Source organism: Pseudophryne corroboree, chromosome 2, assembly GCF_028390025.1.
Source record: "Pseudophryne corroboree isolate aPseCor3 chromosome 2, aPseCor3.hap2, whole genome shotgun sequence".
In the NCBI taxonomy this organism is placed as follows: Eukaryota; Metazoa; Chordata; class Amphibia; order Anura; family Myobatrachidae; genus Pseudophryne; species Pseudophryne corroboree.
This window is the reverse complement of record NC_086445.1, coordinates 441,457,542-441,485,526: the sequence shown is the minus strand read 5'-3', so window position 1 is coordinate 441,485,526 and position 27,985 is coordinate 441,457,542. Positions and strand designations below refer to the sequence as shown.

General features: G+C 47.8%; 1 protein-coding gene across 2 annotated transcripts in view; it reads left to right on the top strand.

Moving 5' to 3' along the window:
- Positions 1-27,985, top strand: part of AKAP1 (A-kinase anchoring protein 1) — a 163,532-nt gene that overhangs the window by 61,502 nt on the left and 74,045 nt on the right. The gene's annotated exons all lie outside the window — the stretch shown is intronic.

Below are 27,985 nucleotides of genomic sequence, written 5' to 3'. Positions count from 1 at the left end.
ACTCTCATTACCAATTTCAAACGTTGCCGTTTGGCCTTTCCACGGCCCCGAGAGTGTTCACCAAGGTCATGGCGGAAATGATGGTTCTCCTTCGCAAGCAGGGGGTTTCAATTATCCCGTACTTGGACGATCTCCTGATAAAGGCGAGGTTCAAGAGTAGGTTGCTAAGGAGCGTGGATTTGGTGCTGTCGGTGCTTCGACAGCACGGTTGGCTGCTAAATTTACCAAAATCTCAGTTGATTCCGACCACCCGGCTGTCTTTTCTGGGCATGGTTCTCGACACGGAATTAGAGAGTTTTTCTTCCTCAAGAAAAGGCTCTAGAACTGCAGTTGTTGGTCAGGGAACTTCTGAAGCCGAAGACTGTGTCCATCCATCAATGTACGCGCGTTCTGGGGAAGATGGTGGCGACGTACGAAGCCATTCCGTTCGGCAGGTTTCATGCCCGGGTGTTTCAGTGGAACTTGCTGAGCAAATGGTCCGGGTCTCACCTGCACATGCACCGGAAGATAAGTCTATCTCCCAGAGCCAGAATTTCCCTCCTGTGGTGTCTACATGGGTCTCGCCTTCTAGAGGGACGCCGGTTCGGTATCCCGGATTGGGTACTTCTGACGACAGATGCGAGTCTCCGGGGTTGGGGTGCAGTCACCCAAGGCAGGAACTTCCAGGGGAGATGGTCGTTCCAGGAAGCGGGTCTCCACATAAATGTTCTCGAGTTAAAAGCCATTTACAACGGCCTGCTACAGGCAAGAAGCCTTCTTCAGGGTCGACCTGTCCTGGTACAGTCAGACAACGTCACAGCGGTGGCACATATCAACCGTCAAGGTGGCACAAGGAGCAGAGCGGCAATGGCGGAGGCCACAAGAATCCTTCGCTGGGCGGAACACCTGAGCGCCCTGTCAGCAGTCTTCCTTCCGGGAGTAGACAACTGGGAAGCAGACTTCCTCAGCAGACACGATCTCCATCCGGGAGAGTGGGCTCTTCATCAAGAGGTGTTTGCAGAAGTGACAAAGCGTTGGGGACTCCCTCTGATACACATGATGGCGTCTCGTCTCAACAAGAAGCTTCCGAGGTATTGTTCCAGGTCAAGGGACCCCCATGACAGTGCGGTGGATAATATGGTGTCTCCGTGGGTGTTCAAGTCTGTGTATGTGTTCCCTCCACTTCCTCTCATTCCAAAGGTACTGGGGCTCATTCGGTGAGCAAGGGTTCAGGCGATTCTCGTAGTTCCAGATTGGCCAAGAAGGTCCTGGTATCCGGATCTTCAGGAATTACTGGTGGAAGATCCTTGGCCGCTTCCTCTAAGAGAGGACCTGTTGTTGCAGGGTCCATGCGTGTTTCCAGACTAACCGCGGCTGCGTTTGACGGCATGGAAGTTGAGCGCCAGATCTTAGCTCGTAAAGGTATTCCAGGAGAGGTTATACCTACTCTTCTTCTCAGGGCTAGGAAGGAGGTTACGGCGAAGCATTATCACCGTATTTGGAAGAAGTATGTGTCCTGGTGTGAGTTTAAGAAGGCTCCTGCGGAAGAGTTTAATTTGGGGCGTTTTCTCCACTTGTGTGGATGCAGGCCTGAAGTTGGGCTCCATCAAGGTGCATTTTTCGGCATTGTCTATGTCTATTTTCTTTCAAAGAGAACTGGCTGTCCTCTCAGAGGTTCAGACGTTCGTGAAAGGAGTTTTGCATATCAATCCTCCGTTTGTGCCTCCTGTGGCCCCATGGGATCTGGACGTGGTCTTACAGTTTCTCATGTCTTCCTGGTTTGAGCCTTTGCGTAAGGTTGAGTTGAAGTTTCTCACCTGGAAGGTAGTCATGTTGTTGGCACTAGCTTCTGCCAGGCGGGTGTCTGAGTTGGCGGCCTTATCTCATAAAAGCTCGTACTTGGTCTTTCATTCGGATAGGGCAGAATTGAGGACTCGTCAACAATTTTTACCAAAGGTGGTCTCCTCGTTTCACATTAATCAACCTATTGTGGTACCGGTGGCCAGGGATGCTGGGACAGTTCCAAGGTCTCTGGATGTAGTGAGGGCGTTGAAGATCTACGTCGCCCGTACGGCGGTTGCCAGGAAAACTGAGGCACTGTTTGTCCTGTACGCTTCCAACAAGATTGGTCATCCTGCTTCAAAACAGACTATTGCACGCTGGATTTGTAGTACGATTCAGCAGGCTCATTCTTCGGCCGGATTACCGGTGCCGAAGTCGGTGAAAGCCCATTCTACCAGGAAGGTGGGCTCGTCTTGGGCGGCTGCCCGGGGCGTCTCGGCTTTACAGCTCTGCCGAGCGGTTACTTGGTCGGGTTCAAACATGTTTGCCAAGTTCTATAAGTTTGATACCCTGGCTGATGAGGACCTTGCGTTTGCTCAGTCGGCGCTGCAGAGTCGTCTGCACTCTCCCGCCCGGTCTGGAGCTTTGGTATAAACCCCATGGTCCTTTTGGAGTCCCCAGCATCCTCTAGGACGTAAGAGAAAATAGGATTTTGGTACTTAATGGTAAATCCTTTTCTCCTAGTCCGTAGAGGATGCTGGGCGCCCATCCCAGTGCGGACTGTTTTTTTGCAGTGTTCTTTTGTCGGTTCACTTAGTTTATACACGGGTTGTGTATTTCGGTTTTCAGCTTGTTGCTGTTGTTCTTTCATACTGTTCTCTGGTTTACTGTTACTCCGGTTGTACGGTATGGTTGTGGTGTGGGCTGGTGTGTTTGTAGCCCTTAGTTTACACACAAATCCTTTCCTCGAAATGTCCGTCTCTCCTGGGGACAGTTCCTATAACTGAGGTCAGGAGGAGGGGCATAGAGGGAGGAGCCAGTTCACACCCAGTCTTAAGTCTTTTCAGTGTGCCCAAGCTCCTGCGGATCCCGTCTATACCCCATGGTCCTTTTGGAGTCCCCAGCATCCTCTACGGACTAGGAGAAAAGGATTTACCGGTAAGTACCAAAATCCTATTTTTTGACGTCAGGAACTCTCCCTGCACACGCATGGACACGCCTGCGTTTTTCTAGACACTCCCTGAAAATGGTCAGTTGACACCCACATACACCTTCCCATCAATCTCCTTGCGATCGCCCGTGCTAACTGATCCGTTGCACAAACCCATCGCTGAGCGTCGATCCGCTTTGTACCTGTGTGATGCGCATTGTGGTGCATACGCAGTTTGGACCTGATCACCTGCTGTGTGAAAACGCACAGCAGCGATCAGGTGTGAATTAGCCCCTAAAGCTCCACTTGATGAGAACTATGATTTCCTGGAGAAGTTGAAATGGAATTGAATCAACATTATATACAGGATCATACAAATATAATATTTAACATTTCAGTGGGGGCTATAATGCCTTTATTGGACGAATAAATAACAGATGAAAACTCAGCAGTCTCTGTTTCTCTTTCATCCATCTGGCGGACGCTGCACACTTACTGATGGGGGTTAGAGTGTATGGGAAGTGAGTTTGGCACAACCTATGAAAACTTACTTCTCCCCCTCTAACCCTTTCCATCTCCAGCCTGACCAGCAGATTACCCCAGTTTTAGTTTTGTGCCTGAGGAGTACACGCACATTTTTTTGACTATAGATTTTAGTTCGCTGCCGTGGAACCGGAGGAATATTTAGCATATATACACATAAAAGATGCATACCTCCATGTTCCCATTTGGTCAGGTCATCCACATCTATTGAGATTTGCAATCTGCCCCTGGCATTTCCAGTTTCAAGCTCTTCCGTTTGGCCTATCCACGGCTCCTCTGATTTTTACAAAAATATTGGCACTGGTGGTTGTGGTCCTCAGATGTCAGGGTGTCAACATTACTCCTTACCTGGACGATTTGTTGCTGAAGGCTCCATCACAGGCACTTTCACCAACAACTGCTACTCTCCACAACCACTACAGTCATTTGGGTGGATTGTGAATTTCCAGAAATCTTTGTTGCTCTCCTCTCAGAAGATGGTCTTTCTTGGTCTCCTATTCGACACGAGAAGTCAGAAGGTTATTTTCTACCTCAGGACAAACTAAAGGATCTACAATCCAGAGTCCGCTCCCTGTTACAATTGCCGAGGGTCTCAGTTCTCGGACGTATGCAAGTGTCGGGCAAGATGGTAGTGACCTTCGAGGCGGTACCATATGCCAGATTCCATGCTCTGCCCCTTCAGGCTCAAGTTCTTGGCTGTTGGAATCAAACTGGTCCACATCTGGACTTGCAATTGTGCCGGCTGTTGGTTCAGACTCGACAGTCTCTCCATTGGTGGCTTCACAGTTCCAATCTAACCAAGGGGGCACCGTTCACTGTTTGGTCTTTGATGGTCACCACGGACGCGAGTCTCATCGGTTGGGGGGCAGTGTTTCAATCTCCGCACTTCCAGGGACTGTCAAGAATTGATGTTACCAATCAACATCTTTGAGTTGAGAGCAATTCGGTATGCCCTGCTTCAGGTTCAAACCAGCGTCCAAGGTCATCCGGTATGCATTCAATCAGAAACCAGTCACCTCTCGTATTTATCACAGAGTATGGCGTATCTACATTGCTTGGTGTGAAAGGCGTGGATTGTCGCTGCATCTTTCCTCTACCTCGTCTGTTGTTTTTCCTTCAGGATGGTCTGACTAAAGGACTTTGTTTGTCTTTCCTTTTTAAAGGGCAAGTTTTGGCATTGTCTGTACTTTTTCAGAAAACCTTGGCTCTCATCCCGGAGGTCCAGACTTTCCTTCAAGGTGTAATCAGGATTCAACCTCCGTTTGTTCTTCCAGTTCCACCCAGGGATTTCAATTTTGGTTCTTCAGGCTCTCCAGAAGCCTCCGTTTGAGCTACTAGAAACTGTTGAATTACACTTTCTTACTATGAAGGTGGTTTTTCTTTTGGCCATTGCTTCGGCCAGACGTGTTTCAGAGTTAGCGGCGCTTTCTTGCAGACAACCTTTGTTTTGGTTTTTCACGACGATCGAGTGGTCTTACGTATGAAGCCTTCCTTCTTGCCAAAAGTTGTCTGCTTTCCATATAAATCAGAACATAGTGATTCCAGCATTTTGTTCTAGAGCCTTCTGGAAAGGATTGTCATTTTGGCGTAATTAGATGTTACGGCCTTACGCATTTATTTGTCCCATACAGAATCTATTCGTTGTTTGGATACCTTTGTTGGTTTTGATTGATGTGCCCAAACGTGGCTGGCCGGCCTCTAAGAACACGGTGACGAGTTGGATAACCTCTGCTATTCGGCAGGCCTATGTTTCTTCAGCATTGCCTGTTCCTGACTCTTTGAGGGCTCATTCGACTAGGGCGTTTGGAGCCTCCTGGGCTGTTCGTGGTGGTGTTTCGGTTTAGCAGCTGTGTAGAGCGGCAACTTGGTTTTCCGTGCATCCTTTCACCAAGTTTTACCAGTTTCATGCTTTTGGTTTGGAGACCGCCTCTGTTGGGCGTCTGATTTTGCAGACTGCTATGCCGTCTTTTTCTCCCTCCTCTATTTAGCTTGCTTTGGGAAATCCCATCATTAAATGCGCAGCGTCGCCCAGATGGATGAAAGAGAAATAGGGATTATTGTTTACTTACTGTAAAATCTTTCTCTGATTCCATCTGGGGGACGCTGCGATCCTTCCCGTATTTTTGTCTGGTTTATTGGTTGTAATCTGTTCTCTCTTCCAGCTTTGCTAAACGTTAACTGAGGTAATCTGCTGGTCAGGCTGGAGATGGGAGGAGTTGGTTTTTATAGGTTCTGTGCCAAACTCCCTTCACTCTAACCCCCATCAGTAAGTGCGCAGCGTCCCCCAGATGGAATCAGAGATTTTACGGTAAGTAAACAAAAATCCCTATTTTTATTCATTTTAAAACACTTTCTGTACTTTACATTCACTCTATAACAGTTTTTAAATATTTCATAATGGCTGCTCAAACATTATTGTAATAAAAATGATAATAAGTTATATTTTAAGTATCAATTGTTAGGTTCTTGGTGCACCCAGAAAACCGCTTCTGTTTTTGTGTTTGTGTTATAGGGTCTATAAGTTATGGGTAGCACCCCCAACTAGTAATATAATTAGTATATGTTCATACTCGGGATATTTCTAACAAAAGGGAAAATTACTAAATAAATACTAGTGCAGGAGTATTTGTGTTTTGTGGATAATACTTTACCAACATGTTGGGCTTTGTTTTTACGGATTTGTCTTGGTGCTCCATTAATTGTCAGTGCTATTTATCCACTGGACACTAACTGTGTCAACTACACAATTGTGATATCCTCTGTAGAGAAGTTGTCGCTTCTACCACCAGTCCCTTTAGTGGCACATTAAACTGGTTTCTCCTAAGTGGTGTGTGTGTGTAACTGGATCCTCCAGACTATTTTAGTATGAGGATTCCTGGGTGGTTAGCAGTGTTATGTGAAGGTGTCTGAATCTTGCACGAGCATAGCGGGATAATTGGGGAAATAGTGTTTACTGCTTCTCAGTAATTCTTAAGAGCAGTCACCACAAACACATTCGAAGGTAGTAGATGTATAGACAACCATGAGACTTTTGTTCCCTTTATACAGTTTAACGGATTATCAGTGGGTAATGCAACATCCTGTCCCTCAACTTTTATTGTTTAGTCTCATATCCAGTAATTTAATCAGAACACACAAAAGTAACATTCCTTCAGCGTTTCTAACTGATTGCAACCTATACCAGCTGAAGAAGGACCACTAAACTTATAATATAACAAGTTGTACACATAATAAGCAGCAGTTACGGCTTGATGTAAAAGGTTCTCTGAAAAATAACCTGAGTCCAGTTACCCAGGAATTTGATCCTGGTAGCCACCAGGGTCGAACCTGGGAAGGGCCCAGGTAGCCTGTGGTGTAAACGGGTGATGTCATCCCCAACCGCTGGCAGATGGAAGACCTGCCACTAATCTGGGTCCAGCCAGTGTGACATGGCTTGAAACAGTGTTCAATTACCTGGGCCGGACCTGTGGTTTTGGTGAGAAAAGGGGTATCTGTAAAGGACTTTATATACCCCTGGTTCTTAACACAGGGTACCTGTACTCACTTGGAGGACGGAACATTATAGCTGGGGGTACGAGGTGCCACCCACAAACTTTTAAAGATGTGGGTTCATATGCAGACCTAGGGGTTTTTTCTTTTCTCTAACGTCCTAGTGGATGCTGGGAACTCCGTAAGGACCATGGGGAATAGCGGGCTCCGAAGGAGGCTGGGCACTCTAGAAAGATCTTAGACTACCTGGTGTGCACTGGCTCCTCCCACTATGACCCTCCTCCAAGCCTCAGTTAGATTTCGTGCCCGGCCGAGGTTGGATGCACACTAGGGGCTCTCCTGAGCTCTTAGAAAGTTATAGTCTTAGAATTTGTTATTTTCAGTGAGACCTGCTGGCAACAGGCTCACTGCAGCGAGGGACTAAGGGGAGAAGAAGCGAACTCGCCTGCTTGCAGCCGGATTGGGCTTCTTAGGCTACTGGACACCATTAGCTCCAGAGGGATCGACCGCAGGCCCAGCCTTGATGTTCGGTCCCGGAGCCGCGCCGCCGTCCCCCTTACAGAGCCAGAAGCAAGAAGATGGTCCGGAAAATCGGCGGCATGAAGACTCTGTCTTCACCAAGGTAGCGCACAGCACTGCAGCTGTGCGCCATTGCTCCTCTCACACACTTCACACTCCGGTCACTGAGGGTGCAGGGCGCTGGGGGGGGCGCCCTGAGGCAGCAATAAAAACACCTTGGCTGGCTAAAATACCTCAATATATGGCCCCAGGGGCTATATATGAGGTAAATACCCCTGCCAGAATTCCATAAAAAACGGGAGAATAGGCCGCGAAAAAGGGGCGGAGCCTATCTCCTCAGCACACTGGCGCCATTTTTCCCTCACAGCTCGGCTGGAGGGAAGCTCCCTGGCTCTTCCCTGCACAGTAAGAGGGAAAAGAGAGGGGGGGCATTAAAATTGGCACTGTATACAGTATATTATATAAAAGCTATTAGGGACATAACTCAGTTAGTCCCTGTATATATATAGCGCTCTGGTGTGTGCTGGCATACTCTTACTCTGTCCCCCCAAAGGGCTTTTGTGGGTCCTGTCCTCGTTTAGAGCATTCCCTGTGTGTCTGCGGTGTGTCGGTACGGCTGTGTCGACATGTTGAATGAGGAGGCTTATATGGTGACAGAACAGAGGCCGATATATGTGATGTCGCCCCCTGTGGGGCCGACACCAGAGTGAATGGATAGGTGAAAGGTATTAACCGACAGTGTCAACTCCTTACATAAAAGGGTGGATGACGTAACAGCTGTGGGACAGCCGGCTTCGCAGCCCGCGCCTGCCCAGGCGTCTCAAAGGCCATCAGGGGCTCAAAAACGCCCGCTCTCTCAGATGGCAGACACAGATGTCGACACGGAGTCTGACTCCAGTGTCGACAAGGTGGAGACATATACACAATCCACTAGGAACATCCGTGACGTGATCCCGGCAATAAAAAATGTGTTATACATTTCTGACTTTAACCCAAGCACCTCTAAAAATGGGTTTTAGGTTTGGGGAGAAAAAACAGGCAGTGTTTTGTTCCCCCATCAGATGAATAAATGAAGTGTGTGAAAGCGTGGGTTCCCCCGTTAAGAAACTGGTAATTTATAAAAAGTTACTGATGGCGTACCCTTTCCCGCCAGGTGGATAAGTTACGCTGGGAGATATCTCCTAGGGTGGATAAGGCGCTCACACGTTTGTCAAAAAAGGTGGCACTGCCGTCTTAGGATACGGCCACTTTAATAGGTACCTGTTGATAAAAAACAGGAGGCTATCCTGAAGTCTGTATTTACACACTCAGGTACTAGACTGAGACCTGCAGATAGTGCTGCTGCAGCGTGGTCGGTGACCCTGTCAAACAGGGATACTAGTTGGCAAACATAAAAACATATTAAAGACGTCGTCTTATATATGGGGGATGCACAGAGGGATATTTTGCCGGCTGGCATCCAAAATAAATGTAATGTCCATTCTGTCAGGAGGGTATTAGAGACCTGTCACTGGACAGGTGATGCTGACTTAAAAAGCGCATAGAGAGCCTTATAAGGGTGAGGAATTATTTGGGGATGGTCTCTGGGACCTCGTATCCACAGCAACTGCTGGGAAGAAATAATTTTACCTCAGGTTTCCTCACAGACAAAGGTACAGTCCTTTCGGCTTCAGAAACAAATGGCGCTTCCTTTCTGTACAGAGACAAGGGTAGAGGGAAAAAAGCTGCACCAGTCAGCCTGTTCCCAGAATCAAGATTCTTCCCCCGCCTCCTGTGAGGCCACACCATGACGCGGGTGCTCCACAGGTGTAGCCAGGTACGGTGGGGGGCCGTCTCAAAAATTTCAGCAATTAGTGGGCTCGCTCACAGGTGGATCCCTGTTTCTTTCAAGTAGTATTTCAGGGGTACAAGCTGGAATTCGAGATGTCTCCCCCCAGCCGTTTCCTAAAATATGCCTTGCTGACAACTCCCTCAGGCAGGGAGGCTGTGCGAGAGGCAATTAATAAGCGGTATTCCCAGCAGGTAATACTCAAGGTGCCCCTACTTCAACAAGGACGGGGTTACTATTCCACACGGGTTGGGGTACCGAAACCGCATGGTTCGGTGTGACCCATTTTATATTTAAAATCCTTGAACACAAAAATTCAAGTTCAAGATGGAATCGCTCAGGGCGGTTATTCCAAGCCTGGACGAGGGGGATTACATGGTATCCTGGGACATCAAGCATGCTTACCTGCATGTCCCCATTTACCATCCTCGCCAGGAGTACCTCAGATTTGTGGTACAGGATTACCATTACCAAGTCCAGACACTGCCGTTTGGACTGTACATGGCACCGAGGGTGTTTTATCAAGGTAATGGCCGAAATGTTGATACTCCTTCAAAAAAAGGGAGTTGTAGTTATCCCGTACTTGGACAATCTCGTTATAAGGGCGAAGTCCAAGGAGCAGTTGGTAGTCGGGGTAGCACTATTTTGGAAAGTGCTACAACAGCATGGTTGGATTCTAAACAGTCCAAAGTCACAGCTGGTTCCTATGACACGTCTACTGTTCCTGGGGATGGTTCTGGACATAAACCAGAAATAGTGTTTCTCCCGGAGGAGAAAGCCAAGGAGTTGTCATCTCTAGTCAGAGACCTCCTGAAGCCAAAATAGGTAGTGGTGCATCATTGCACGCGAGTCCTGGGAAAAATGGTAGCTTCCTACGAAGCAATCCCATTAGGCAGGTTCCATACAAGAACTTTTCAGAGGGACCTGTTGGACAAGTGGTCCGGATCGCATCTTCCGATGCATAGGCTGATAACCCTGTCTCCAAGGACCAGGGTATCTCTACTGTGGTGGCTGCAGAGTGCCCATCTTCAAGAGGGCCGCAGGTTCGGCATACAGGACTAGGTCCTAGTGACCATGGATTCCAGCCTTTGAGGCTGGGAGGCAGTCACACAGGGAAGAAATTTCCAGGGACTTTGGTCAAGTCAGGTTATTTCCCTACACATAAATATTCTGGACCTGAGGGCCATTTACAATGCCCTGAGGCCGGCAAGGCCTCTGCTTCAAAACCAGCCGGTACTGATCCAATCAGACAACATCACGGCAGTCGCCCATGTAAACCAACAGGGCGGCACAAGAAGCAGGATGGCGATGGCAGAAGCCACAAGGATTCTCCGATAGGCGGAAAATCATGTGTTAGCACTGTCAGCAGTGTTCATTCCCGGAGTGGACAACTGGGAAGCAGATCTTCTCAACAGACACGACCTCCACCCGGGAGAATGGGGACTTCCTCCAGAAGTCTTCCAATAGGATTGTACACCATTGGGAAAGGCCACAGGTGGACATGATGGCGTCCCGCCTCAACAAAAAGCTATAAAAGATATTGCACCGGGTCAAGGGACCCTCAGGCGATAGCTATGGACGCTCTGGTAACACCGTGGGTGTACCAGTCGGTTTATGTGTTCTCCCCTCTGCCTCTCATACCAAAGGTACTGAGAATAATAAGAAGGCGAGGAGTAAGAACGATACTCGTGGATGGCCAAGAAGAGCTTGGTACCCAGAACTTCAAGAATTTATATCAGAGGACCCATGGCCTCTGCCACTCAGACAGGACCTGCGGCAGCAGGGGCCCTGTCTGTTCCAAGACTTACCGCAGCTACGTTTGTCGGCATGGCGGTTGAACGCCGGATCCTGAAGGAAAAGGGCATTCCGGAGGAAGTCATTCCTACGCTTACTAAAGCCAGGAAAGAGGTTACAGCAACTCATTATCACCGCATATGGCGAAAATATGTTGCATGGTGTGAGGCCGAAAGGGCCCCAACAGAGGAATTTCAACTAGGTCGATTTCTGCATTTCCTGCAAGCAGGAGTGACTATGGGCCTTAAATTGGGTTCCATTAAGGTACAGATCTCGGCTCTGTCGATTTTCTTTCAAAAAGAACTAGCTTCAGTACCTGAAGTTCAGACATTTATAAAAGGAGTGCTGCAGAGTCAGCCCCCGTTTGTGCCTCCTGTGGCACCTTGGGATCTCAACGTGGTGTTGAGTTTCTTAAAATCACATTGGTTTGAACCACTAAAAACCGTGGATTTGAAATATCTCACGTGGAAGGTGGTTATGTTATTGGCCTTGGCTTCTGCCAGGCGAGTATCAAAGTTGGCGGCTTTGTCTTGTAAAAGCCCTTATTTGATTTTCCATATGGATAGGGCAGAATTGAGGACTCGTCCCCAGTTTCTCCCAAAGGTGGTGTCAGCGTTTCACCTGAACCAGCCTATTGTGGTGCCTAGGCTACTAGGGACTTGGAGGACTCCAAGTTGCTAGACGTTGTCAGGGCACTGAAAATATATGTTTCCAGAACAACTAGAGTCAGAAAATCTGACTCGCTGTTTATCCTATATGCACCTAACAAGCTGGGTGCTCCTGCTTCTAAGCAGACCATTGCTCGTTGGATTTGTAGTACAATCCAGCTTGCACATACTGTGGCAGGCCTGCCACAGCCAAAATCTGTCAATGCCCATTCCACAAGGAAGGTGGGCTCATCTTGGGCGGCTGCCCGAGAGGTCTCGGCTTTACAACTTTGCCGAGCAGCTACTTGGTCAGGGGCAAACACGTTTGCAAAAATTCTACAAATTTGATACCCTGGCTGAGGAGGACCTGGAGTTCTCTCATTCAGTGCTGCAGAGTCATCCGCACTCTCCCGCCCGTTTGGGAGCTTTGGTATAATCCCCATGGTCCTTACGGAGTTCCCAGCATCCACTAGGACGTTAGAGAAAATAAGAATTTACTCACCGGTAATTCTATTTCTCGTAGTCCGTAGTGGATGCTGGGCGCCCATCCCAAGTGCGGTTTATCTGCAATACTTGTACATAGTTATGGTTAACTAAATCGGGTTATTGTTGAGCCATCTGTTGAGAGGCTCTATTGTTTCATACTGTTAACTGTGTTTCATATCACGAGTTGTACGGTGTGATTGGTGTGGCTGGTATGAGTCTTACCCGGGATTCAAAATCCTTCCTTATTGTGTACGCTCGTCCGGGCACAGTACCTAACTGAGGCTTGGAGGAGGGTCATAGTGGGAGGAGCCAGTGCACACCAGGTAGTCTAAGATCTTTCTAGAGTGCCCAGCCTCCTTCGGAGCCCGCTATTCCCCATGGTCCTTACGGAGTTCCCAGCATCCACTACGGACTACGAGAAATAGAATTACCGGTGAGTAAATTCTTATTTTTTTTTTTTCTTGTAAATTGTTCCTTTCAGTGTTTTGGATTTTAGAATGGCTAGATGTAAACCTCCCCACTAAGTTTTCTCTGACGTCCTAGTGGATGCTGGGTACTCCGTAAGGACCATGGGGTATAGACGGGCTCCGCAGGAGACTGGGCACTCTTAAAAGAAAGATTAGGTACTATATCTGGTGTGCACTGGCTCCTCCCTCTATGCCCCTCCTCCAGACCTCAGTTAGTATCTGTGCCCAGCCAGAGCTGGATGCACCCTAGGGGCTCTCCTGAGCTTCCTAGAAAAGAAAGTATTTGTTAGGTTTTTTATTTTCAGTGAGATCTGCTGGCAACAGACTCACTGCTACGTGGGACTGAGGGGAGAGAAGCGAACCTACCTGCTTGCAGCTAGCTTGGGCTTCTAAGGCTACTGGACTCCATTAGCTCCAGAGGGATCAAACACAGGCCCAGTCCTCGGTCGTCGTGTCCCGGAGCCGCACCGCCGTCCCCCTTGCAGAGCCAGAAGAACGAAGAGAAGTTGAAAATCGGCGGCTGAAGACTCCGGTCTTCATAAAGGTAGCGCACAGCACTGCAGCTGTGCGCCATTGCTCCCTTAGCACACCACACACTCCGGTCACTGATGGGTGCAGGGCGCTGGGGGGGTGGGCGCCCTGGGCAGCAATTAGATTACCTTACTTGGCGAAAAGCACATAATACAGTCTGATAAACTGTATATGTGCATTAACCCCCGCCATTAAAGTACATAAAAGGACAGAAGCCCGCCGCTGAGGGGGCCGGGCCTTCTTCCTCAGCACACCGGCGCCATTTTCTCTTCACAGCTCAGCTGGAAGGAAGCTCCCCAGGCTCTCCCCTGCAGTATCCTGGTACACAAAGGGTAAAAAAGAGGGGGGGGGCACATAAATTTAGGCGCAAAACTGTGTATATAAGCTGCTATAGGGGAAAAATCACTCAGTATAGTGTACATCCCTGTATTATATAGCGCTGTGGTGTGTGCTGGCATACTCTCTCTGTCTCTCCAAAGGGCCTGGTGGGGGAACTGTCTACAAATAGAGCATCCCCTGTGTGTGGTGTGTGTCGGTACGCGTGTGTCGACATGTCTGAAGTAAAAGGCTCCTCTAAGGAGGTGATAGAGCGGATAAGTGTGTGGGAGGGTGTCTCCGTCAACAACGCCGACACCTGTTTGGATATGTGTAAGTGCTGAGGTAAAATTATTGCACAAAAGGTTAGGGAACAGAAAGGAAATCTATTCTGGTCTGTCCCTATGTCAGAGTCCTTCAGAGTCTCTCTATGCTCACTATCCAAAATAACAAAGTATCGACACGGAGTTTAACTCCACTGTCGACTACGATAATGCAAAGTTACAGCCAAGAGGGCTAAAAGATATTCAATATATGATTATTGGAATAAAAGATGATTTGCATATCACTGATGACTCATCTGTCCCTGACACGAGAGTACACATGTTAAGGGGAAGAATGCTGAGGTAAATTTCCCCCCTCTCATGAGGAAAAAGAGCGGGAATCTCCAGACAAGAGACGGCAGCTTCCCACAAGAGAATTCTCAGGCTGTACCCTTTCCCCACTAGGGCCAGGATGTGTTGAGAATCTTCCCCTTGGGTGTTCTGTTTGCATTAGCTATTCTCAGGGATCCTGCAGATAGCGTGCACATTCTAGTATACTACCCAGACCGGCGATTGTGTCGGCATGGGTTTATAGCGCTGTGGCAGCGTGGACAGGTACCTTATCAGCAGAGATTGAGACCCTAGTATGCATATAAATATTTTAAGATGCTGTCTTAAGTGATAGATATATAATTATAAAGCATGCCCAAAGGGACATGAGTATACTGGGTCCTAGAGACAAAAGCTATGTCGATTTCTGCTTGACGTGTCCTGTAGAATATACATTGGACAGATGATGCCGACTTAAGAGGCATATGGAAGGCTGAGGATTGTGTGGAGAAAGGTTCTCGGGCCTGGTCTCCACAGCTATAGCTGGTAATTCTGATATTTTGCCTTATATTCCTGCACAGCCTAGGAAAGCACGACATTATTAAATGCAGCTTTTCGAATAAAGAAACAAGAAAGTCTGAGGTGCGTCCTTTCTTAGCAGAGCCGGGGGCAGAGGAAAGAAGCTGTACAACACAGCTAGTCCCCAGGAACAGAAGTCCTCCCCGGCCTCTACAAAAATCCACCGCATGTCGCTGGGGCTCCACAGGCGGAGCTAGGCCCGGTGGGGACACGCCTTCGTAAGTTCAGCCACAAGTGGGTTCACTCCCTGTTAGATCCCTGGGCAATAGAAATTGTATCGCAGGGATACAGGCTGGACTGTGAGAAGATGCCCCCTCACCGAGGACCCGGCGGGCTTCCCCCCAAGAGAGGGAGCCAGTGTTAACTGCAATTCGTAAATTGTATCTTCAACAGGTGGTGGTCAAGGGTACCCTCCTTCAACAAGAGGGTGTTATTATTCGACCATGTTATAATCCCGAAACCAGACGGTTCGGTTAGACCCGTATTGAATTAAAATCCCTGAACATATACCTGAAAAGGTTCAGGTTCAAGATGGAATCGCTAAGAGCGGTCATTGCAAGCCTGAAATGAATCGGGACATAAGGGATGCATACCTTCGTGTCCCCATTTATCCACCTCATCAGGCGTACCTCAGAATTGCGGTACGGGATTGTCATTACCAATTTCACCAAGGTAATGGCGGATATGATGGTGCTCCTGCGGAAGCAAGGTGTCACTATTATCACATACTTGGATGATCTCCTCATAAAAGCGAGATCAAGAGAGCAGTTGCTGGACAGCGTATCACCTTCTCTGGAAGTGAAACGGCAACACGACTGGATTCTATATATTCCGAAGTCGCAGTTGGTTCCTACAGCTCATCTGCCTCGCCTAGGCATGATCCTAGACACAGACCAGAAGAGGGTTTATCTCCCGATAGAGAGAGCTCAGGAGCTCATGACACTGGTCAGGAATCCATTGAAAACCAAAACAGGTGTCAGTGCATCACTGCACTCGAGTCCTGGGAAGGATGATGGCATCATACGAGGCCATCCCCTTCGGCTGGTTCCATGCAAGGACAATGGAACTTACTGGACAAGTGGTCCGGATCACATCTTCAGATGCATCGGTTAATCACCCTATCCCCCAGGGCCAGGGTGTCGCTCCTGTGGTGGCTGCGGAGTGCTCACCTTCTCGAGGGCCGCAGATTCGGCATTCAGGACTGGGTCCTGGTGACCACGGATGCAAGCCCCCGAGGGTGGGGGGCAGTTACACAGGGAAGAAAATTCCAAGGTTTGTGGTCAAGCCTACAGACTTGCCTTCACATCAATATCCTGGAACTAAGGGCCATATATAACGCCCTAAGTCAAGCGGAGTTCCTGCTTCGCGACCAACCGGTTCTGATCCAGTCAGACCGCAGGGGCTCATGTAAACCGCCAGGGCGGCACAAGGAGCAGGGTGGCGAGGGTAGAAGCCACCAGAATTCTTCGCTGGGCGGAGAATCAAGTAAGCGCACTGTCAGCAGTGTTCATTCCGGGAGTGGACACGACCTCCACCCGGGAAAGTGGTGACTTCATCAGGAAGTCTTCACGCAGTTTTGCAAATTGATGGAAACTGCCTCAGGTGGACTACATGGCGTCCCACCTCAATAAAAAGATAAAAAAGGTTTTACGCTGGGTCAAGGGACTCTCAGGCGATGGCTGTGGTCGCACTAGTAACACCGTGGGTGTTCCAGTCGGTCTATATATTCCCTCCTCTTCCTCTCAGACCCAAGGGCTGAGAATTGTAATAAACGGAGGAGTGTGAACAATATACTTTGCTCCGGATTGGCCAAGAAGGATTCGGTACCCGGAACTGCAAGAAATGCTCTCAGAGGACCCATGGCCTCTGCCTCTCAGTCAGGACATGTTGCAACAGGGACCCTGTCTGATCCAAGACTTACCGCGGCTGCGTTGGACGGCATGGCGGTTGAACGCCGGATCCTAGCGGAAAAGGGCATTCCGGATGCAGTTATTCCTACGCTGATAAAGGCTAGGAAAGACGTGACAGCAAGACTTTTTCACTGTATATGGCGAAAATAGGTTGCTTGGTGTGTGGCCGGGAAGACCCTACAGAGGAATTCCAGGGGGGTCGATTCCTGCACTTCCTACAGTCACGAGTGACTATGGGCCTAAAATTAGGATCCATAAAGGCCAAGATTTCGGCCCTATCCCTTTTTCTCTCAAAAAGAACTGGCTTCACTGCCTGAAGTTCGGACGTTGTTACAGGGGTGCTGCATATTCAGCCCCTTTTGTGCCTCCAGTGGCACCTTGGGATCTTAACGTGTGTTGGATTCCTAAAATCCCACTGGTTTGAGCCACTTAAGACCGTGGAGCTAAAATATCTCACGTGGAAAGTGGTCATGCTTTTGGCCTTAGCTTGGACTAGGCGTGTGTCAGAATTGGCGGCTTTGTCATGTAAAAGCCCATATCTGATCTTCCATATGGAAAGGGCAGAATGGAGGACTCGTCCCCAATTTCTCCCTAAGGTGGTATCATTGTTTCATTTGAACCAACCTATTGTGGTGCCTGCGGCTACTAGGGACTTGGAGGATTCCAAGTTGCTGGACGTAGTCCGGGCCCTGAAACTTTGTTTCCAGGACGGCTAGAGTCAGAAAAACTGACTCGCTATTTATCCTGCATGCACCCAACAAGCTGGGTGCTCCTGCTTAAAAGCAGACTATTGCTCGCTGGATCTGTAGCACGATTCAGCTTGCACATTCTGCGGCTGGACTGCCGCATCCTAAATCAGTAAAAGCCCATTCCACGAGGAAGGTGGGCTCTTCTTGGGCGGCTGCCCGAGGGGTCTCGGCTTTACAACTTTGCCGAGCTGCTACTTGGTCGGGTTCAAACACTTTTGCAAAATTCTACAAGTTTGATACCCTGGCTGAGGAGGACCTTGAGTTTGCTCATTCGGTGCTGCAGAGTCATCCGCACTCTCCCGCCCGTTTGGGAGCTTTGGTATAATCCCCATAGTCCTTACGGAGTACCCAGCATCCACTAGGACGTCAGAGAAAATAAGAATTTACTCACCGGTAATTCTATTTCTCGTAGTCCGTAGTGGATGCTGGGAGCCCATCCCAAGTGCGGACTCTCTGCAATACATGTATATAGTTATTGCTTAACTAAAGGGTTATTGTATGAGCCATCTGTTGAGAGAGGCTCAGTTATTGTTCATACTGTTAACTGGGTATAGTTATCACGAGTTGTACGGTGTGATTGGTGTGGCTGGTATGAGTCTTACCCTGGATTCCAAATCCTTTCCTAGTAATGTCAGCTCTTCCGGGCACAGTTTCCCTAACTGAGGTCTGGAGGAGGGGCATAGAGGGAGGAGCCAGTGTACACCAGATATAGTACCTAATCTTTCTTTTAAGAGTGTCCAGTCTCCTGCGGAGCCCGTCTATACCCCATGATCCTTACGGAGTACCCAGCATCCAGTACGGACTACGAGAAATAGAATTACCGGTGAGTAAATTCTTATTTACTTCATATAGCACAAAATGATCATACGTAACAATAATTGACAAAATATGAGAGAAAAATCTGAAAACTGAAGGAGTACGAGCAGTTTGATAGGTTAAGAACCATTGATGAACTGTATTGTTCTTGTACAAATTTTTGTTTCTCGAGGCATTAAATTGCTATAATTGCCTTTCAAAATAATGTATGAGAGAGAAAATAAAAATTAAATTAAAAATAAATAAATAAATATATATATATATATATATATATATATATATATATATATATATATATATATATATATATACGCACGCACGTTGAGTATCCCATATCCAAATATTCCGAAATACGGACTCTTTAGAGTGAGATAGTGAAATCTTTGTTTTCTGTGGCTCAATGTACTCAAACTTTGTTTAATACACAAAGTTATTAAAAATATTGTATTAGCTGACCTTCAGGCTGTGTGTGTATAAGGTGTATATGAAACATAAATGAATTGTCTGAATGTACACACACTTTGGGGGAAATTTACTAAGCTCCCGATTTTGACCGAGATGCCGTTTTTTCATCAAAGTGTCATCTCGGTAATTTACTAAACACTAATCACGGCAGAGATGAGGGCATTCGTAATTTTTTGCAAGTCCAAGTAAAAAATTACGAATGAATACACCATCGGTCAAAACGCGGCTGTTTAAGTATGAATCTCGGTCATTTACTAAGAAGTGCAAAGCAAAAAAAAAACAAACACTGCCGTGAAAAATTACAACTCGTAAAAAAGTGCTAAAAAAACCCAGACCTTTTTTTTTTATTCGTGATTGGATAGGCATGCACGGATCCATGAGATCTGTGCATGTATATCAGTGGGAAGGGGTGGGAAAGTGCTTATTTTTTCAAAAAAAATTGCGTGGGGTCCCCCCTCCTAAGCATAACCAGCCTCGGGCTCTTTGAGCCGATCCTGGTTGCAGAAATATGGGGGAAAAAATGACAGGGGTTCCCCCATATTTAAGCAACCAGCATCGGGCTCTGCTCCTGGTCCCAAAAATACGGGGGACAAAGAGTAGGGGTCCCCCGTATTTTTAAAACCAGCACCGGGCTCCACTAGCTGGACAGATAATGCCACAGCCGGGGGTCACTTTTATATAGTGCCCTGCGGCCGTGGCATCAAAAATCCAACTAGTCACTCCTGGCCGGGGTACCCTGGGGGAGTGGGGACCCCTTCAATCAAGGGGTCCCCCCCCCAGCCACCCAAGGGCCAGGGGTGAAGCCCGAGGCTGTCCCCCCCCCCCCCCCCCCCCATCCAATGGGCTGCGGATGGGGAGGCTGATAGCCTTTGTTGTAAAAGAAAAGATATTGTTTTTAGTAGCAGTACTACAAGGCCCAGCAAGCCTCCCCCGCATGCTGGTACTTGGAGAACCACAAGTACCAGCATGCGACGGAAAAACGGGCCCGCTGGTACCTGTAGTACTACTACTAAAAAAATACCCAAAAAAAGACAAGACACACACACCGTGAAAGTATAATTTTATTACATACATACACACATACATACATACTTACCTTAAGTTCCCACGCAGGTCGGTCCTCTTCTCCAGTAGAATCCAAGGGGTACCTGTTGAAGAAATTATACTCACGAGATCCAGGGGTCCAGGCTCCTCGGGAAATCCAGGGGTAATCCACGTACTTGAAAAAAATAACAAAACGGTGTCCCGACCACGAACTGAAAGGGGACCCATGTTTGCACATGGGTCACCTTTCCACGAATGCCAGAAACCCACTTTGACTTCTGTCTAAGTGGGTTTCTTCAGCCAATCAGGGAGCGCCACGTTGTAGCACTCTCCTGATCAGCTGTGTGCTCCTGTCCTCACTGACAGGCAGCACACGGCAGTGTTACAATGTAGCGCCTATGCGCTACATTGTAACCAATGCTGGGAACTTTCTGCTCAGCGGTGACGTCACTTTAGGTCAACCGCAGGGCAGAAAGTTCCCATCATTGGTTACAATGTAGCGCATAGGCGCTACATTGTAACACTGCCGTGTGCTGCCTGTCAGTGAGGACAGGAGCACACAGCTGATCAGGAGAGTGCTACAACGTGGCGCTCCCTGATTGGCTGAAGAAACCCACTTAGACAGAAGTCAAAGTGGGTTTCTGGCATTCGTGGAAAGGTGACCCATGTGCAAACATGGGTCCCCTTTCAGTTCGTGGTCGGGACACCGTTTTGTTATTTTTTTCAAGTACGTGGATTACCCCTGGATTTCCCGAGGAGCCTGGACCCCTGGATCTCGTGAGTATAATTTCTTCAACAGGTACCCCTTGGATTCTACTGGAGAAGAGGACCGACCTGCGTGGGAACTTAAGGTAAGTATGTATGTATGTGTGTATGTATGTAATAAAATTATACTTTCACGGTGTGTGTGTCTTGTCTTTTTTTGGGTATTTTTTTAGTAGTAGTACTACAGGTACCAGCGGGCCCGTTTTTCCGTCGCATGCTGGTACTTGTGGTTCTCCAAGTACCAGCATGCGGGGGAGGCTTGCTGGGCCTTGTAGTACTGCTACTAAAAACAATATCTTTTCTTTTACAACAAAGGCTATCAGCCTCCCCATCCGCAGCCCATTGGATGGGGGGGGACAGCCTCGGGCTTCACCCCTGGCCCTTGGGTGGCTGGGGGGGGGGACCCCTTGATTGAAGGGGTCCCCACTCCCCCAGGGTACCCCGGCCAGGGGTGACTAGATGGATTTTTGATGCCACGGCCGCAGGGCACTATATAAAAGTGACCCCCGGCTGTGGCATTATCTGTCCAGCTAGTGGAGCCCGGTGCTGGTTTTAAAAATACGGGGGACCCCTACTCTTTTTGTCCCCCGTATTTTTGGAACCAGGACCAGGCGCAGAGCCCGATGCTGGTTGCTTAAATATGGGGGAACCCCTGTCATTTTTTTCCCCATATTTCGGCAACCAGGATCGGCTCAAAGAGCCCGAGGCTGGTTATGCTTAGGAGGGGGGACCCCACGCAATTTTTATTTTTTTATTTTACAGTGTTTAATTTAAAAAAAAAAAAAAATAGAACCCCAGCACGGATCACACAGATCCGGCCGAGATTAATTGTAAAAAAGTCGGCAGTGTTTTGCTAATCACTGCCGTAAAAAACACAAAAAAAACACGAATGACATCGACATCGGAAGAAAAGAAAAACCCGAATACGACAGCTTAGTAAATCCATCATAACAAATTCAAAAAGTTGCAGTTTTACACTTTCGATGTCATTCGTGATTGAACTTTGACCTGAAACGGGAAAATACGAATCTTAGTAAATTTACCCCTTTGTTTCATGCACAAAGTTGTTAAAAATATTGGCTAAAATTACCTTCAGGCTGTGTGTATGAGGTGTATATGAAACATAAATGTATTCTGTGCTTAGACTTGGGTCCCATCGCATCTCATTATGGTATGCAATTATTCCAAAATACGGAAAAATCCGATATCCAAAATACCTCTGGTCCCAAGCGTTTTGGATAAGGGATACTCTACATGTATGTGTGTGTGTGTATATATATATACACGCCTTGACAAAGGGGTCCAAGGACCCCGAAACGTTGGTTCTATATGTGACCACTGTGATGTTTTATTGAATTTGAAATACACTTTTTTCATCAATTTCAAACGGAGTGCCGCTGCCATTCTTTTTTTGCTGTATGGATCATTTACTGCGGAGGGCACCCGGATCTATCATAATATATTGGGAGTGCCGGGCATAATAAAACTCTATATATATATATATATATATATATATATATATATATATATATATATATATATATATATATAATATATACACACACATATATATATAATTTCTCTAACGTCCTAAGTGGATGCTGGGGACTCCGTCAGGACCATGGGGTTTAGCGGCTCCGCAGGAGACAGGGCACAATAATAAAAGCTTTAGGATCAGGTGGTGTGCACTGGCTCCTCCCCCTATGACCCTCCTCCAAGCCTCAGTTAGATTCTTGTGCCCGGCCGAGAAGGGTGCAATCTAGGTGGCTCTCCTGAGCTGCTTAGAATAAAAGTTTAAGTTAGGTTTTTTATTTTCAGTGAGTCCTGCTGGCAACAGGCTCACTGCTACGAGGGACTTAGGGGAGAGAAGTAAACTCACCTGCGTGCAGGATGGATTTGCTTCTTAGGCTACTGGACACCATTAGCTCCAGAGGGAGTCGGAACACAGGTCTCACCCTGGGGTTCGTCCCGGAGCCGTGCCGCCGACCCCCCTTGCAGATGCCGAAGTTGAAGAGGTCCAGAGGTCCAGAAACAGGCGGCAGAAGACTTTCAGTCTTCATAAGGTAGCGCACAGCACTGCAGCTGTGCGCCATTGTTGTCAGCACACTTCATACCGGCGGTCACTGAGGGTGCAGGGCGCTGGGGGGGGCGCCCTGGGCAGCAATGTATTATACCTTTTTTATGGCTAAAATACATCACATATAGCCCTTGAGGCTATATGGATGTATTTAACCCCTGCCAGATCTCACAAACTCCGGGAGAAGAGCCCGCCGTTTTAGGGGGCGGGGCCTATTCTCCTCAGCACACTGCGCCATTTTCCTGCTCAGCTCTGCTGTGAGGAAGGCTCCCAGGCTCTCCCCTGCACTGCACTACAGAAACAGGGTTAAAACAGAGAGGGGGGGCACTTATTTGGCGATATGATTACATATGTGAAAATGCTATAATGGAAAACACTTGTATAAGGGGTTGTCCCTGTATAATTATAGCGTTTTTGGTGTGTGCTGGCAAACTCTCCCTCTGTCTCCCCAAAGGGCTAGTGGGGTCCTGTCCTCTATCAGAGCATTCCCTGTGTGTGTGCTGTGTGTCGGTACGTGTGTGTCGACATGTAGGAGGACGATGTTGGTGAGGAGGCGGAGCAAATTGCCTGTATTGGTGATGTCACTCTCTAGGGAGTCGACACCGGAATGGATGGCTTATTTAGGAATTGCGTGATAATGTCAACACGATGCAAGGTCGGTTGACGACATGAGACGGCCGGCAAACAAATTAGTACCTGTCCAGGCGTCTCAGACACCGTCAGGGGCTTGTAAAAACGCCCATTTACCTCAGTTTGTCGACACAGACACAGACACGGACACTGACTTCAGTGTCGACGGTGAAGAAACAAACGTATTTTCCTTTAGGGCCACACGTTACATGTTAAGGGCAATGAAGGAGGTGTTACATATTTCTGATACTACAAGTACCACAAATAAGGGTATTATGTAGGGTGGGAATAATCTACTTGTAGTTTTTCCTGAATCAGATAAATTAAAGTGTGTGATGATACGTGGGTTTCCTCCGATAGAAAATTATTGGAGGTATACCCTTTCCCGCCAGAAGTGAGGGCGAGTTGGGAAACACACCTTAGGGTGGATAAGGCGCTCACACGCTTATAAAAACAAGTGGCGTTACCGTCTCCAGATACGGCCGCCCTCAAGGAGCCAGCTGATAGGAAGCTGAAAAATATCCTAAAAAGTATATACACACATACTGGTGTTATACTACGACCAGCAATCGCCTCAGCCTGGATGTGCAGCGCTGGGGGGGCTTGGTCGGATTTCCTGACTGAAAATATTGATACCCTTGACAGGAACAATATTTTATTGACTATAGAGCATTTTAAGAATGCATTTCTATATATGCGAGATGCGCAGAGGGATATTTGCATTCTGGCATCAAGAGTAGATGTGATGTCCATATCTGCCAGACGATGTTTATAGACACGACAGTGGTCAGGTGATGCAGATTCCAGACGGCACATGGAAGTATTGCCGTATAAAGGGGCGATCCATCGGACCTTGTGGCCATGGCAACAGCTGGAAAATCCACTTTTGTTACCCCAAGTCACATCTCGGCAGAAAAGGACACAGTCTTTTCAGTCTCAGTCCTTTCGTACCCATAAAGGCAGGCGGGCAAAAGGCCAGTCATATCTGCCCAGGGTTAGAGGAAAGGGAAGAAGACTGCAGCAGGCAGCCCATTCCCAGGAACAGAAGTCCTCCACAGCTTCTGCCAAGTCCGCAGCATGACGCTGGGGCCATACAAGCGGACTCAGGTGCGGTGGGGGGTCATCTCAAGAGTTTCAGCACGCAGTGGGCTCACTCGCAAGTGGACTCCTGGATCCTACACGTAGTATCCCAGGTGTACATTGGAAATTCGAGACGTCTTCCCCTCACAAGTTCCTGAAGTCTGCTTTACCAACGTCTCCCTCCGACAGGGAGGCAGTATTGGAAAAAAAAAAAATTCACAGGCTGTATTCCCAGCAGGTGATAATCAAAGTACCCCTCCTACAACAAGGGAAAGGGGTATTATTCCACACTATATTGTGGTACTGAAGCCAAACGGCTCGGTGAGATCTAAAAGATTTGAACAATTACATACAAGGGTTCAAATCAAGATGGAGTCACTCAGAGCAGTGATAGCGAACCAGGACGATATGGTGTCACTGGATATCAGGGACGCTTACCTACATGTCCAAATTTTGCCCTTCTCACCAAGGGTATCTCAGGTTCGTGGTACAGAACTGTCACTATCAGTTCAGACGCTGCCGTTTGGATTGTCCATGGCACCCCGGGTCTTTACCATGGTAATGGCCGAAATGATGATTCTTCCTAAAAGAAATATGGACGCTTTCCTGATAAGGGCAAGGTCCAGAGAACAGTTGGCGGTCGGAGTAGCACTATCTCAAGTAGTTCTACGACAGCACGAGTGGATTCTAAATATTCCAAAATCGCAGCTTTTTCCGACGACACGTCTAATGTTCCTAGGAATGATTCTGGACACAGTCCAGAAAAGGATGTTTTCTCCCGGAGAAGAAGGCCAGGGAGTTATCCGAGCTAGTCAGGAACCTCCTAAAACCAGGAAAAGTATCAGTGCATCATTGCACAAGGGTCCTGTGAAAAATGGTGGTTTCTTACAAAGCGATCCCATTCGGTAGATTTCACGCAAGAACCTTTCAGTGGAATCTGCTGGGAAAATGGTCCGGATCGCATCTTCAGATGCATCAGCGGATAACCCTGTCTCCAAGGACAAGGGTGTTTTCTTCTGCGGTGGCTGCAGAGTGCTCATCTATGAAAGGGCCGCAGATTCGACATTCAGGACTGGGTCCTGGTGACCACGGATGCCAGCCTGAGTGGCTGGGGAGCAGTCACACAAGGAAAAAATTTCCAGGGAGTGTGATCAAGTCTGGAGACTTCTCTCCACATAAATATACTGGAGCTAAGGGCAATTTACAAGGCTCTAAGCTTAGCAAGACCTCTGCTTCAAGGTCAGCCGGTATTGATCCAGTGGGACAACATCACGGCAGTCGCCCACGTAAACAGACAGGGCGGCACAGGAAGCAGGAGGGAAATGGCAGAAACTGCAAGGATTCTTCGCTGGGCGAAAAATCATGTGATAACACTCTCAGCAGTGTTAATTCCGGGAGTGGAAAACTGGGAAGCAGACTTCCTCAGCAGGCATAACCTCCACCCGGGAGAGTGGGGACTTCAGCGGGAAGTCTTCCACATGATTGTAAACCGTTGGGAAAAACCAAAGGTGGACATGATGGCGTCCCGCCTGAACAAAAAACTAGACAGATATTGCGCCAGGTCAAGGGACCCTCAGGCAATAGCGGTGGACGCTCTGGTAACACTGTGGGTGTACCAGTCAGGGTATGTGTTCCCTCCTATGCATCTCATACCAAAAGTACTGAGAATCATAAGAAGGAGATGAGTAAGAACGATACTCGTGGTTCCGGATGGGTCAAGAAGGACTTGGTACCCGGAACTTCAAGAGATGCTCACGGAAGAACCGTGGCCTCTACCTTTAAGAGAGGACCTGCTCCAGCAGGGGCCTTGTCTGTTCCAAGACTTACCGCGGCTGCGTTTGACGGCATGGCAGTTGAACGCCGGATCCTGAAAGGGCATTCCAGATGAAGTCATCCCTACCCTGGTCGAAGCCAGGAAGGATGTAATCGCAAAACATTTTCACCGCATTGGGCGAAAATATGTTGCGTGGTGTGAGGCCAAGAAGGTCCCTACAGAGGAATTCCAACTGGGTCGTTTCCTACATTTCCTGAAAACAGGACTGTCTATGGGCCTAAAATTAGGGTCCATTAAGGTTCAAATTTCGACCCTGTCGAATTTCTTCCAGAAAGAACTGGCTTCAGTGCCTGAAGTTCAGACGTTTGTAAAAGGGGTACTGCATATACAGCCTCCTTTTGTGCCCCCAGTGGCACCTTGGGATCTCAATGTTGTTTTGAGTTTCCTAAAGTCACATTGGTTTGATCCACTCACCACTGTGGAATTAAAATATTTCACATGGAAGGTGAAGATTCTATTAGCCCTGGCTTCAGCCAGGCGTGTGTCAGAATGGGCGGCTTTATCATATAAAAGCCCTTACTTAATTTTTTATTCTGACAGGGCAGAATTGAGGACTCGTCCTCAATTTCTCCTTAAGGTGTTTTCTGTTTTTCACATGAACCAACCTATTGTGGTACCTGCGGCTACTAGGGACTTGGAGGACTCCAAGTTACTTAACGTTGTCAGGGCCCTGAAAATATATGTTTCCAGGACGACTGGAGTCAGAAAATCTGACTCGCTGTTTAGCCTGTATGCACCCAACAAGATGGGTGTTCCTGCTTCTAAGCAGACGATTGCTCGCTGGATTTGTAGTACAATTCAGCTTGCACATTCTGTGGCAGCCTTGCCACAGCCAAAATCAGTAAAAGCCCATTCCACAAGGAAGTGGGCTCATCTTGGGCGGCTGCCCGAGGGGTCTCGGCTTTACAACTTTGCCGAGCTGCTACTTGGTCAGGGGCACACCCTGACTGAGGAGGACCTGGAGTTCTCTCATTCGGTGCTGCAGAGTCATCCGCACTCTCCCGCCCGTTTGGGAGCTTTGGTATAATCCCCATGGTCCTGACGGAGTCCCCAGCATCCACTTAGGACGTTAGAGAAAATAAGAATTTACTTACCGATAATTCTATTTCTCGTAGTCCGTAGTGGATGCTGGGCGCCCATCCCAAGTGCGGATTGTCTGCAATACTTGTACATAGTTATTGTTACAAAAATCGGGTTATTCTTGTTGTGAGCCATCTTTTCAGAGGCTCCTTCGTTGTTATCATACTGTTAACTGGGTTCAGATCACAGGTTGTACGGTGTGATTGGTGTGGCTGGTATGAGTCTTACCCGGGATTCAATATCCTTCCTTATTATGCACGCTCGTCCGGGCACAGTATCCTAACTGAGGCTTGGAGGAGGGTCATAGGGGGAGGAGCCAGTGCACACCACCTGATCCTAAAGCTTTTATTATTGTGCCCTGTCTCCTGCGGAGCCGCTAAACCCCATGGTCCTGACTGAGTCCCCAGCATCCACTACGGACTACGTGAAATAGAATTATCGGTAAGTAAATTCTTTATATATATATATATATATATATATATATATATATATATATATATATATATATATATATATATATATATATATATATATATATATATATATATATATTTTACACACACACACAAAATTGTATGACGTGTGTCCCTGGCACTCCGGACTTATGCTTAGCCCCTTCCTCAGGTCTGAGGAAGGGGCGAAGTACCCCGAAACGTCACAATAAATTCGCCCTGCGGGGCTTTTGTTCACCAAAGCTATTTCAAGTCTCTGAGTGCTGCCCATACCAAGGACGTTATACACGGATGCAAATCTGAGAGGAGGGCACCGGAGCAAGCTAAGCATAAGTCTGGAGTGCCAGGGACACTTTTTGCATAGATGGATAGATATATAGA